Source organism: Chelonia mydas, chromosome 5 (assembly GCF_015237465.2).
Source record: "Chelonia mydas isolate rCheMyd1 chromosome 5, rCheMyd1.pri.v2, whole genome shotgun sequence".
NCBI lineage: Eukaryota > Metazoa > Chordata > Testudines > Cheloniidae > Chelonia > Chelonia mydas.
The window spans coordinates 131,108,431-131,120,222 of NC_051245.2; positions in this window are offsets into that span (position 1 = coordinate 131,108,431).

An 11,792-nucleotide genomic window follows, 5' to 3' on the forward strand; every position below is an offset into this window, starting at 1 on the left:
AGCTATTGCGGAGGGTACTGATTTCTGCCCCAGTACATTGGCCACTACCAATTGTAAAGATAAAAGCCGAAGCCACAGTGTTATCATCTGAGCAGAGTCCTTTACTAGCTTGAAGTTCTGTCACATTCAACAAGACTCCATGCAGGATTTCTGCACCCCCAGCATCCATCCTGTGCTCCATCACTGCCAATCGGACTACAGGATGGAGATCATGGGCTTGAAATCTCAATGTCTGATCTCAAGAAACGAAGAAATGGCCTTCAGCGTTACAGAGCTGTTGTACTCAGGCAGACAAGCACATGGCTATTATAATGTTTCCAAATGTTATAACAAAGCTTTGGCAAGAAGAATAAATTCTTCATAATAACGAGAGGAAATGCTCCATGTGAAATGAGTAGACATGTCAGGGATGGAACGGGAAAAAGATGTTATTGAGGTTTCTAGTAGCTCAGGGTTGGTTACTAAGTCTGTGGTAAGGTCACTCACCTGGAATATGGGAAAATCAGTTTCCAGTCTCAAGTTGCAGTGGGGGAGGTTTAGGTTGGATATTAGGAAAAACTTTTTCACTAGGAGGGTGGTGAAACACTGGAATGCGTTACCTAGGGAGGTGGTAGAATCTCCTTCCTTAGAAGTTTTTAAGGTCAGGCTTGACAAAGCCCTGGCTGGGATGATTTAATTGGGGATTGGTCCTGCTTTGAGCAGGGGGTTGGACTACATGACCTCCTGAGGTCCCTTCCAACCCTGATATTCTATGATTCTATGATTCTCCATCAGGAAAAAGCAGGGACTTGAACCTGGATCTCCCAGGTGAGTCCTCCAACCACCACTCTACTGGCTATTTGGGGGAATTACTACTTCTGCTTTTGACCAGAAATTGCTTCTGACAAGGGTTTTTTAAATCAAAAGAAAAAGTTGAAAAATTCGTGGCCAGCTCTAAAGGAAGTAGTCACCCAACAGACCTACTGGCCTAGTTTGTGTGTTTAATGATCTAGATTTTTATAGTAGTAAAAGTTGGCCCAGTGGAACCAGTGAACAGTTTCCGCTGGCATTTCCACTGGGGTTCAAGCAGCTCTAGCATTAATACCTGTTGTGTAAGAACCTTTAATGTGCAACCATCCAGAGTGTGTGAAATCAAATAGGCCATTGAGAAGCCATTTCTCCATGGTGCAGATTGCACAAGCATATGGCCTCATCCCTGCTTCCCACTGACAATAATAGAGATTTGGGAATTGATTTCAGTGGGCGTAGGATTAACTGCATAATTTTTCAATCCTTTCAGCTGGAAAGTTGCCGAGGAGCACGGGTTACACCTACGCATGCCATTCATTTGATTTCAAGCCAGACCATCCTGTTTTGTCTATGGTTTGTCCCCTGTCCAGTACTGAGACAAAACCAGACATGGCTTTGTCTGGTATCATGCTTGCAGGATGCGAGTTTGAGGAGCATGATCTTACACAAACTGTGCATGAAAGGTCACACCAGTGGATGGAGGTCACGCAGTCAGGGGTGGGCCCAAGTCATTACCAGAAGTACTGGAATGTTCATCCAAGTTACACCAGTTTTTTTCTGATGCTATTTTTGAATCAGCAGGTCGATTTAAAGAAGCGTAGATGTTTGCTTCCTGGGAAACTGTAATATGTGCTTATCGAAATCAAAGGATTTAATGGGACACTGCAACCAACAACTCCAGCATATCATGAAGGACTAAAACTCTCAACTCCCCACCCCACCCTCCAATCAGATTCAGCAACGAAATATCAAAAACAAGAAACAACTGAAGTCTAAGATAAAGCCTCCCTATTGATGGAGAAGCTGTCTACACTAATCTTTAAACAACATTAGATTAGATTCAGCCGTGGGCTCTGCTGGGGAGGCACAGGCCACTCAGCCATTGTAAAACTCCACCTGAAGGATGAAAACACTAGTACGCAGGCCCAGATCTTCAAAAGGTATTTAGGTGCCTAACTCCTATTGATTGCAATGGGAGTTAGGCACCCAAACATGTTTGAGAATCTGTGCCATAGTGCCTATGACTCCACATTCCAATGATCCTGCATCCATCTGGGTCTCCCTCAGACATGAGCTGTGCTGTCATTTCTAAGAGAGTCACAGCGCATATGATAAGCTGTGTTTCTGCATCTTGTTTTAAGACTTGCCTTAACAGAACTACCCCAAACTGTGTTCATACAGATACACTCAAACACCACCTTGCAAAATAATGATGTTACGATCAGGGCCTATATTTTAACTGAAGACTGTGGCTCATTTTTTTCCAAATAAAAATCCAATATTTGCCTCATTATATGAAAGGCAAGATGTGATATAAGTGTATTGCTATATTAGTACTGGGCTTATTTTACTGGGAGCAAACCAATGGGCTGATTCTAAGCCTAATTTCAGTATCAGGCAAATTGGTTGAAACTGTAGTAAAGAACTGCATTATCAGACACATATATGAACACAATTTGTTGGGGAAGAGTCAACACGGCTTTTGTAAAAGGAAATCATGCCTCACCAATCTAATTCTTTGATGGGGTCAAGCAAACATATAGACAAGATTAATCATGTCCATATAATGTATTGGGACTTTTCTGAAAGCTTTTGACAAGGTCCCTCACCAAAGACTCTTAAGCAAAGTAAGCAGTCATGGATAAGAGAGAAGGTCCTTCTCATGGATCAGTAACTGGTTAAAAGATAGGAAATAAAGGGTAAGAATAAATGGTTAGTTTTCACAGCAGAGAGGTAAATAGCGGGGTTTCCCAAGGATCTGCACTGGGACCAGTGCTGTTCAACATATTCATAAAATGATCTGGAAAAAGGGGTAAACAGTACGGTGGCAAAGTTTGCAGAAGATACAAGATTACTCAAGATAGTTAAGTCCAAAGCAGACTGCGAAGAGTTACAAAGGGATCTCACAAAACTGGGTGTCTGGGCAACAACACGGCAGGTGAAATTCAATGTTCAAAAGTGCAAAGTAAGGCACGTTGGAAACCAAAATCCCAACTATACATCCAAAATTAGCTGTTACCGCTCAAGATCTTGGAGTCAGCATAGATAGTTGTCTGAAAACAGCTGCTCAGTGTGCAGGGGCAGTCAAAAAAGCTAACAGAACATTAGGACCCATTAGGAAAGGGAGAGAGAAGGCAGAAAATATCAGAATGCCACCATATAAATCCATGGTACACCACACCTTGAATACTGTGTGCAGTTCTGGTCACCATTTCTCCAAAAAGATATATTAGAATTGGAAAAGGTACAAAGAAGGGCAGCAAGAATGATTAAAAGTATGGAACAGCTTCCATATGAGGAAAGATTAAAAGACTGGGGCTGTTCATCTTGGAAAAGAAATGACTAAGGGGGGATATGATGGGGAGGTATATAAAATCATGAATGATGTGAAGAAAAAGTGTTTTTTACCCCTTTACATAACACAAGAACCAGAGGTCACCCAATGAAATTAATAAGCAGCAGGCTTAAAAACACAAATAAATGCATAGTTAACCTGTGGAACTCATTGCCAGGGGATGCTGAAAAGGCCAAAAGTACAACTGGGTTAAAAAAAGAATTAGATAAGTTCATGGAGGATAGGTCCATACATCGCTATTAGCCAAGATGGTCAGGGACACAACCCCATGCTCTGGGTGCCCCATAACTTCTGACTGCCAGAAGCTGGGACTGGTTTACAGGGGATGGATCACTTGATAAATTGCCCTATTCTGTTCATTCCCTCTGAAGCACCTGGCACTAGCTGCGGTCAGCAGGCAGATACTGGGCTAGATATATCATTGGTCATACCTAGCAGGGCCATTCTTATATTCTTATCCTACAGAGGCAACATTTCACTGGTAAGAAATCACAGAAGGAAACTGGGACCTTTGTATATTAATTATGTGGAGGTTCAATCCTTATCCTTTGACTCACACACCATGAACATGAACAATTGCCAATGATCTTTCAACATTCATCATATTGATTAGTATCATGCGTGGGCAACTCCAATGCTAATCTGTCTTGACGCAATTTGGATTTTGATTGTGTCTTTTCCTCCTTGAATGGCGTGCCAGCTTTCTTTAACCAGGATCTTAAAACTCCTGAGGAAACAGGCAGCCTTGTAGGCAGTGATGGTGTAGTCGTGTCAGTGCCAGGATATTAGAGAGACAAGGTGGGTGAGGTAATACCTTTCATTGGACCAACTTCTGGTGGTGAGAGAGACAAGTTTTTGAGACACACAGAGCTCTTCTTCAGGCTGAATACCCTGGCATTGCAGATTCTCACTGGCAGATGCTGCTCAGTATAGCTGGCATAACTGCTGAGTGACACAGGGCCACAAGCACAGAGTGATGGGACCACATCACCACGCAGACCTGGGGTGACCAGCAGTGGGTCCAGAGCTTTCACGGGTAGAGAGCAACATTTTTGGAGCTTTGTGAGTAGCTTTCCCCCACCCTCCAGCATAAAGACATGAGGTCACCTTTGCCCATCCAGAAGCTGGTTGCTGTAACTGTCTGGACTTGACTACCACAGACTGCCACAGGCCTGCTGCCAGTTTGGGACTGGAAAGTTGACTGTGGGTAGAGGGGTGGCAGAGGTAACCAAGGAAATCAGGATTGTGGGTTACCCTAAGGTGGTGGGTATTAAAGATATTCCAGAGGTGATTGCTGGCTTTAAAAGAATGGGGTTTCCTAACCGCAGCAGTGCTACTGATGGGATTTTTGTGCCCTTAGTTTACCCTCCTCCAAGAGCACACATGTATATAAACTGCAAAGGGCACTACTCCATTGTTGTGCAAGCACCAGGGGACCACAGAGGCAAATTTATGGACATTAATGGGGGCTGCACAGGAAAAGTTGATGATGCAAGCGTTTTCCACCACTCAGCAGGCTACATTCATGTACAGGCTCGGACACTATTCCCACCAAATGACAGACATGAACAGTGTTACTGTCCCCAGTTATTCTGGGGAACCCTATGGTACACAGAGCCTTGGCTTATGAAACTGTATTCTGATTTCAAGGGCCCTGGCAAAAACAAAAAGGTTTAATTACACTCTCAGCGGGTGTAGAATGGTTGTTCAATGTGCTTTTGGCAGATTGAAATACATTGTTGTCTACAAACCCATTTGGAGGCCAAGGTCAATGCTGTCCACGTTACTGGGGCTTGCTGTGCTCTTCACACCCTTTGTGAAGACAGAGGTGAGCCATTATCCCCTGACTGGCCCTATGCCAGTGAGGGGAGGCTGGATCAGTACCCTAAGCCAGAGTGCGCAGCTACCACCATGGGAAGTGGTTACAGCAGAAATAAGGGACGCTTTGTTCTCTCACAGTAGGAACTTGCATGGCCCAATGGAAGAGGTGGAATAGTCGCTGTATGAATGTGCTGGGGGAAACATTTTGGGAGGGGGCAGAACTGGGTTGGGGTGGTCTTGATCGCCATGCACGGTAAGTGAGGACATGATGAAAAGTGAGTTTTGTTGTGGTCGGGGGGCTAGAGCTAGGTAAAGAGAGGAATGCTCTTTGCTTTGTAATGCTCAATTTACTCCTTAACATGTTTTAGTTTTATTACCTCAAACCAGGATTGTGTGATGCAATGCACTGATAGCACTAAGCTTTCTTGAAAAGATAGCGTGCTTTATTTGTAAGCAGGTCTTAAGACAGTTAGCCACTCTCAGCCTTGGGTAAGCCAGCTGCCTTTAGAAAACCACACCTCCCACAAAAGAAAACTATTTCCTGCTCTAATACCCAACACAATCCTCCAGTCACTGCATGTCCCCACGTTCTCCTTTCCCTTCTTTAGCCCTTAGTGATGGGAGGGAAAAGGTTTCCACCAGAGAGGGGAGGAAGAAGGCAAGCTGCGCAGCCTTTACTTGCCCTGCCCATGAGTTGGGAATGCACGGGCCACCCTGACGTGGAGTTGTCCAAGCTACTGCTGGGCTGAGGGTACATTGTTGGGGCATCATGCCATGGTGTGGGAGAGGCAGGAGAGGCTGGTGCTCTTGCAGCCATGATAGAGAGCGGCTGCCGGAACAGTTCTCTGGGGAGCTCTGCCCTCCTCCCTTAGCCACCGTTCCAGCAGCTGCTTTGCAAGTGCCATCTCCCTCACTGAATCCCTGTCCTCCACCTGGGCAGTGAGCCTCAGCTTCTCCACCTGTCTGTCAGCCTGCCATTGTCCAAGTCTGCCGCCCCTCTTCTGATACTGAACCTGGTGGTCTGCCCTCTCACGAGCATCAACCATAACTTCATCATGGGAACACTTCCTTTTGGAATGGTCTGCGAGGGTATGACCACGGCTCTGAAGAACAGCAGGCAGTACAGGGGTCCCGAAACAGGACAAGAACAGACCTGTCATTGTTTAAATTAGCTCTGTGGAGGAACACAGAATTAATAACAGTGGAATATCAAGGACAAAGGGTAACAGCTCTGAAGTGAAGCTACACATGCTGTGAAAGGAGCCTTCAGTCCTCCCACAGCCTTGTTAGTCATAGTTACAGAAATGCAGAGGCAATGGTAAATTTAAAATGAAACCCTTAACGCTGCTTCATAAAAAAACCATAACAGATTGCCATACGGAGGGGGTGTGTTCTACGTGCACTGCAAAAGGCTTTTTCTGTCATTTCAGGCCTTTCATGTTTTGGAAGACATAATCATTCTTGTGGTGCCCTATTGGCGCAAGATGTTATTCCAAACAGCTAAAGGGAAAGCTGCCGTGGATGCAGCAGGAGTATTCACACACATAGTGACCAAATAGCACCTGTGCGAGTGGAGAGGACTAGGCAGTGGTACGGGGGAGGGGCCTGGAAAATCCGATCTTCCCTGCAATGTGACAAACGATCTGGAGTTCCTGCTTCAGGAAAAGTTTGCATCTATCAGCAGCCAGGATTGGGCAGAATCCATGTGGGAATTAACATGATGCTGTGTTAGCTCACACATGGCTTTCCTTGTTACTGCGGCAAGCAAAACTCTGAAATCTGCTGCTTTACTCCATCCCTGCATGGATTATCCCTAGCTGAAATGGACTAGATTTGAAAATATAGAATACGATTTCCCAAACACACATTCAGATTACTGTTTACAGGCAAAGGCCCAGGAGGCATGATTGCAGTGTGGCAAATTTCTGATTACTGAAAGGAAAAGGACCATAGCAAATCGGTGACTTAACAGTTAAAATAACCTTTACGGCTGTGTATGAAAGTTTGAAAATTCCAAGTTGCCATTTTAAATGACATGTGGTAGGAGGTGGGACACCTCCATGCTGTGATACAGCCAGGGCTTACCATTTTTTTGATTGCTTTCTTAAAGCAGAAATCCCTCCCATTACTGTAATAAACTTTCATTTAGAATCATACACTTACCAGACTCTGGGGCAGGTTTTATCTCCACCAGGTTCTCTGTAGGGTTGGCAGCAGGCTGTCCCTCAAGGGTGAGGGGCTCAAATCTGTCTTCTGATTAGGGACCAAGAATTGGCTGTTGATCCTGGTCCACAGCCTGCTCTGGGACTGGTTCCATTAAAAGTCACTTCATGATCCAGGCTGCGAGTCTGCTGCTGGCTGAAAGCAATCCCCATGCTGGATTCAGGAGCCAGCAGGGCTCCAACTCACTCAGCAGGTCATCATGAAGCATGGTTGGCCCTGTGCTGGGCACAGGACACAGTCAAAGTAATGTCATTGGTGAGTTGCCCAAGGTGAGACTTTTATCCCTGGTCTTCCTGTATTCACACTTTAGCCTCTTAATTTGATCCCTGAACTGATTACCTATCCAGAAAGTCAGCTAAAAAGTTGGCAGCTCTGCAATCTGCTGGTACTCATGGTCATTCCTGGTGCTTTTGCTGAAGTCCAGTTTTACTAGCCTCACACTACAGAGTCACCAAAATCTGTGTGTGCCTGCGTGACCCGGAAGCAGCTGACTTTGCAAAAAATTTGATTGGACCAGTCTCCATCTGCAAAGCCTGGAGGTTCTCTGATACTGTGCTTGCAGATCAGTGAACAGAAGACAACGGATTAATGCTGATCTGAGCTGCTGCCGTTCACAAAAGAGGGAAGGGGCCGGGAGGGTCCACTTGCAATAGAGCACATTGCAAATGGTTGGCCTAGAGAACGCTAAGGAAGTTGCCCTAAGGAGCTCTGGGATAAATCCTGATGACTCCTGGGACCTAAGTCAAGCCAGGGCCACATCTACACTGCAAAGCAATAGGGCTTGGGCCCTAGGTTCTGGCTTGACCCAAGCTCGGACCCTCCAGCACTGCAGGGTCCTGGGAACCTGGGTTAGCACAATTGCAGGGTGGATTCAATGGGGGTTTGCCTTGAGCCGAGGCTTAAAATTGCTGTGTCAACATACCCAGAGTGCTTACCTGGGGGCGTTGCTGTGTTTGCTGGATCTATGAAGATAGGTATGGTGATAATGGATTTTTGTACATAGCTCTCTGTTGGGTTTACTGTTGAAGCTGATTGTGGGGTCTAGGAAGTTGATACTGTTGGGAGAGTGTTCAAAAAGCGATCGCTTTACATCTGACCTCTCAGTCTTCATCCTCAAAGAAAACCTGCATGCCACCTTCAAAAGCTGAGCCTGGAAGCTTAAATTCGTTCCTCTGTTAGACACTAAAAAAATTAATAAATCATAGACTGAATAGAGACAGTGGATTTATGGTTTATTACAGCAATTTATACCCCACTAATCCGCTTTTCGTGCTATGATTACAGGGGTAGTAACAGACCACTTTCCCTTGAATGGTCCCTTAGTTTAGCATAAGCCATTACAACAAGTACTGTGTGATCTTGTATTTAGCAGTGACACTGGGAAAGCTACTCACACCTGAAGAGCTCTGTGTAGCTCAAAAGCTTGTTTCTCTCATCAGCAGAAAGTTGGTCCAGTAAGAGATTACCTCACCCACCTTGTCTCTCAGGGAGCCTTTCAGACAACTAGACATTCCGCCATTCCAGCAACAAAATATGGGTACATCACACAACAGGATAGGCTGGCTATCTTCTATTTCACCCGATTTATGACAATACAGTTGCAAAGAAAAAACTGAAGTGACAATACTTGAAGCAAGAATAGTGGGTAGAGGAAACATGTAAGTCAGATCAAATTAACCAGAACTCCAATGCATACTGAACACCCTAGACAAGGATGAAAATATTAATTACGATTACATATGAGTTCAAGTTTCATATATGATGTCCACATTTTATATACACTCTGCTCTGGAACATCCCCAGCTGTTTTACAAAATTCATAGTATTTTTCTTTACGTGCTTGCTGAATGAGGCAACTTACAGTGAGGAACGTGTAACAAAGGTGGAGACGTGGGTTCTGTTCTGCAGAGCCCATCACCTGTATAGGACCCTTTCAAAGCTATCGATCTGATGGTGCTCAGTTGGCAATTGTGTGAAGACTTGGAGGTCTAAGTCGAGTTCCTAGTGGTCATGGTACTGCATCACAATTGCTAGGAAATGATTGAATGGACATGAAGAATTAGCTTCCCATTGACTACAAAGGTCTGCAGAGAGCTCCCGCTGCCAGGGGAGACGGGGGAACGTTGCATTGACATAGTTAGTCTCTATCTGCATTGTAGATAAATAGGAAACATCAGTACACTGTGCAATTGATGGAGTTTAATTTGTGACCCCCTGAAAATTCACTCCAGGGTTTAAAAGGAGGGCGTGTCATTTAGCAAGCCCGCCTTGTTTCTAGGGTCTCTCCAAGGCATCGTGGACGTTCTGAAGGCAGGCTTTTTTTTTTTTGGCGGTGTGGTCTGGTGGACTAGAAGTCAGGAGACCTGGGTTCTGTCTCCATTTCTGACAACTGTTTGCTTTGTGACCTTGTGCAAGTCATTTCCTGCCCCAGGCCTGTATGTCTGCTTCCATTTTTGTTACGGTTTCAGACTGCAAGCTCATCAGTAGAGAGACCATCTCATGTTGTAGCTGTAGAGAACCGAGTGCATGGGGTGGTCCCAATCCCGGGTAGGGTCTCTAGCTTCTACAAGAACAGCCAACATTATGCAGCTGCTCTTTTTCTACTACTAAGATAAAAAGTCTGTTTTTAAACGAAATGTACCATACATGTATTGTCTCAATCTGGAGGTACCACACAACTTTGTCCTTCTGATTAAAGTCGGAGCGAACAAGACTCTTCAGAGTCTAGTTCTCTGATGCAGTTAGGCATATAATTGCAAAATTGGGCACTATTTGGAAAAGGAATCTTTTCTTCATAAGCAAATGAGTGTTTAAAAAACCACCCAGAATTTGAGACTTTAACAAAGCTTTCATTGCTGTAATAAGGTCATTAGTGGGGCAAGACTAAAATTTATTTGTTTGAATTTAGTAAGTTTAAACAGAAAAGCTTGGATTTCAATAGGGGCCCCTGTTTACAGGCATTTGTAACACTTGTTTCTCCAAACATTTGAGGATCACTGGTTCCCAGTCACAGTCTAGTGCATTATATTGAAAAGGGAGAAACCAGATGCTGTACATTCTAACTGTGTTTCAAGTCTGAGGCTTGGTGATCTAGGCAAATCCCACATCACCTGTACGCTCACCAAATTCTTTCCATGAGTGTAAGCAATTTTTGTTTTAATCAGAGCAAAAATATGTACAGAAGTCATTGTTTTATAAACTGTACTTGAGAAAAGTCATAGGAAGATATACACTTGGTCATGTAATCCATCAGGGCTTATCCACAGTCAGTGACCGTGCAGCAGGCCAGTGTGTGAATCCAGAGCACACTAGCCTGCCATGCACTAAGTGGCAGTGTGGCCCCGACTACTGCACACTAAAAGCTCCTTAGTGCACTTGGATATATGGCTATTCTAAATGTCTGGTATAATTTTAAAAGCATCAAAGTGATGAGGTTTCCACTACTTTCCTTGGGAGACAGCTCTACCTTCCAAGACAGAAGGAAAGTGACAAGCAGATTTTCCCGATTGCCAGTTTAAATGTCCTTCTACCTCATGACTCCTAAATTATAATCTCACATAATAGATACATTATATCATCTCCCAGGCAGTGTGTTTACCTTCAAATATTTGTAAACTGTTTTAAATATCTGTCCTTTTATTCACCTCTTAGCCAAGCTACATGGAATATATTTAGTTCTTTACATCTTCTCTCAGATATCAACCCCTTCATAGTCCAATTTCATTTTTAAGTACTCTGTGAAGGCCTTCCCACTTATCTTCCTAATAAGAAGGTAGTGAGAATGGTATCCAATATTCTAGACGCAGTTGCACCAGAGATAGTGGCTCTGTTACCTTTCTGTTCTGCAATGTGGTGGTTCTGGATGGATTTTTATATAGATATGTCAGGAAAATGAACACTTTCACAACTGAACCGTAAATTCTCTGATGCAAGGAATGTCTCTTAAGTTGTGCTAGACATATATATGTACCCAAACCTGCATTTTTGTTGCCCTATCACAATGCAGACTAAAATAGGCCCTGATCCTGTAAAGGATCAAGTGAATAACTTTCCAGGATTGGGAGTTCACTGTCTACTATGTCCCCTTCATACACCTTTGGATTTCTCTTCCTCTACTTGTATTAGCTTGCATTCCCCCCACCCCACCAAGATCATAATTTTCAGTCACATTTCTAATTTCTCTAGGACACTTTGTATGCACTGGTTTTCATAACTGATCCCAATTTAGCATCTTCTGTGAATTTCACTACCATGCTAATTACTCCCGCTTCCAAATGAAGTGAAAGTTCTTGCAGTATCCCACCAGTGTGCCCCCTCAGTTTAATGTACTTTTTCCCTATTACTGTTGGTTTACACGTCTTCCACCACTTTCCAAACACTAGTG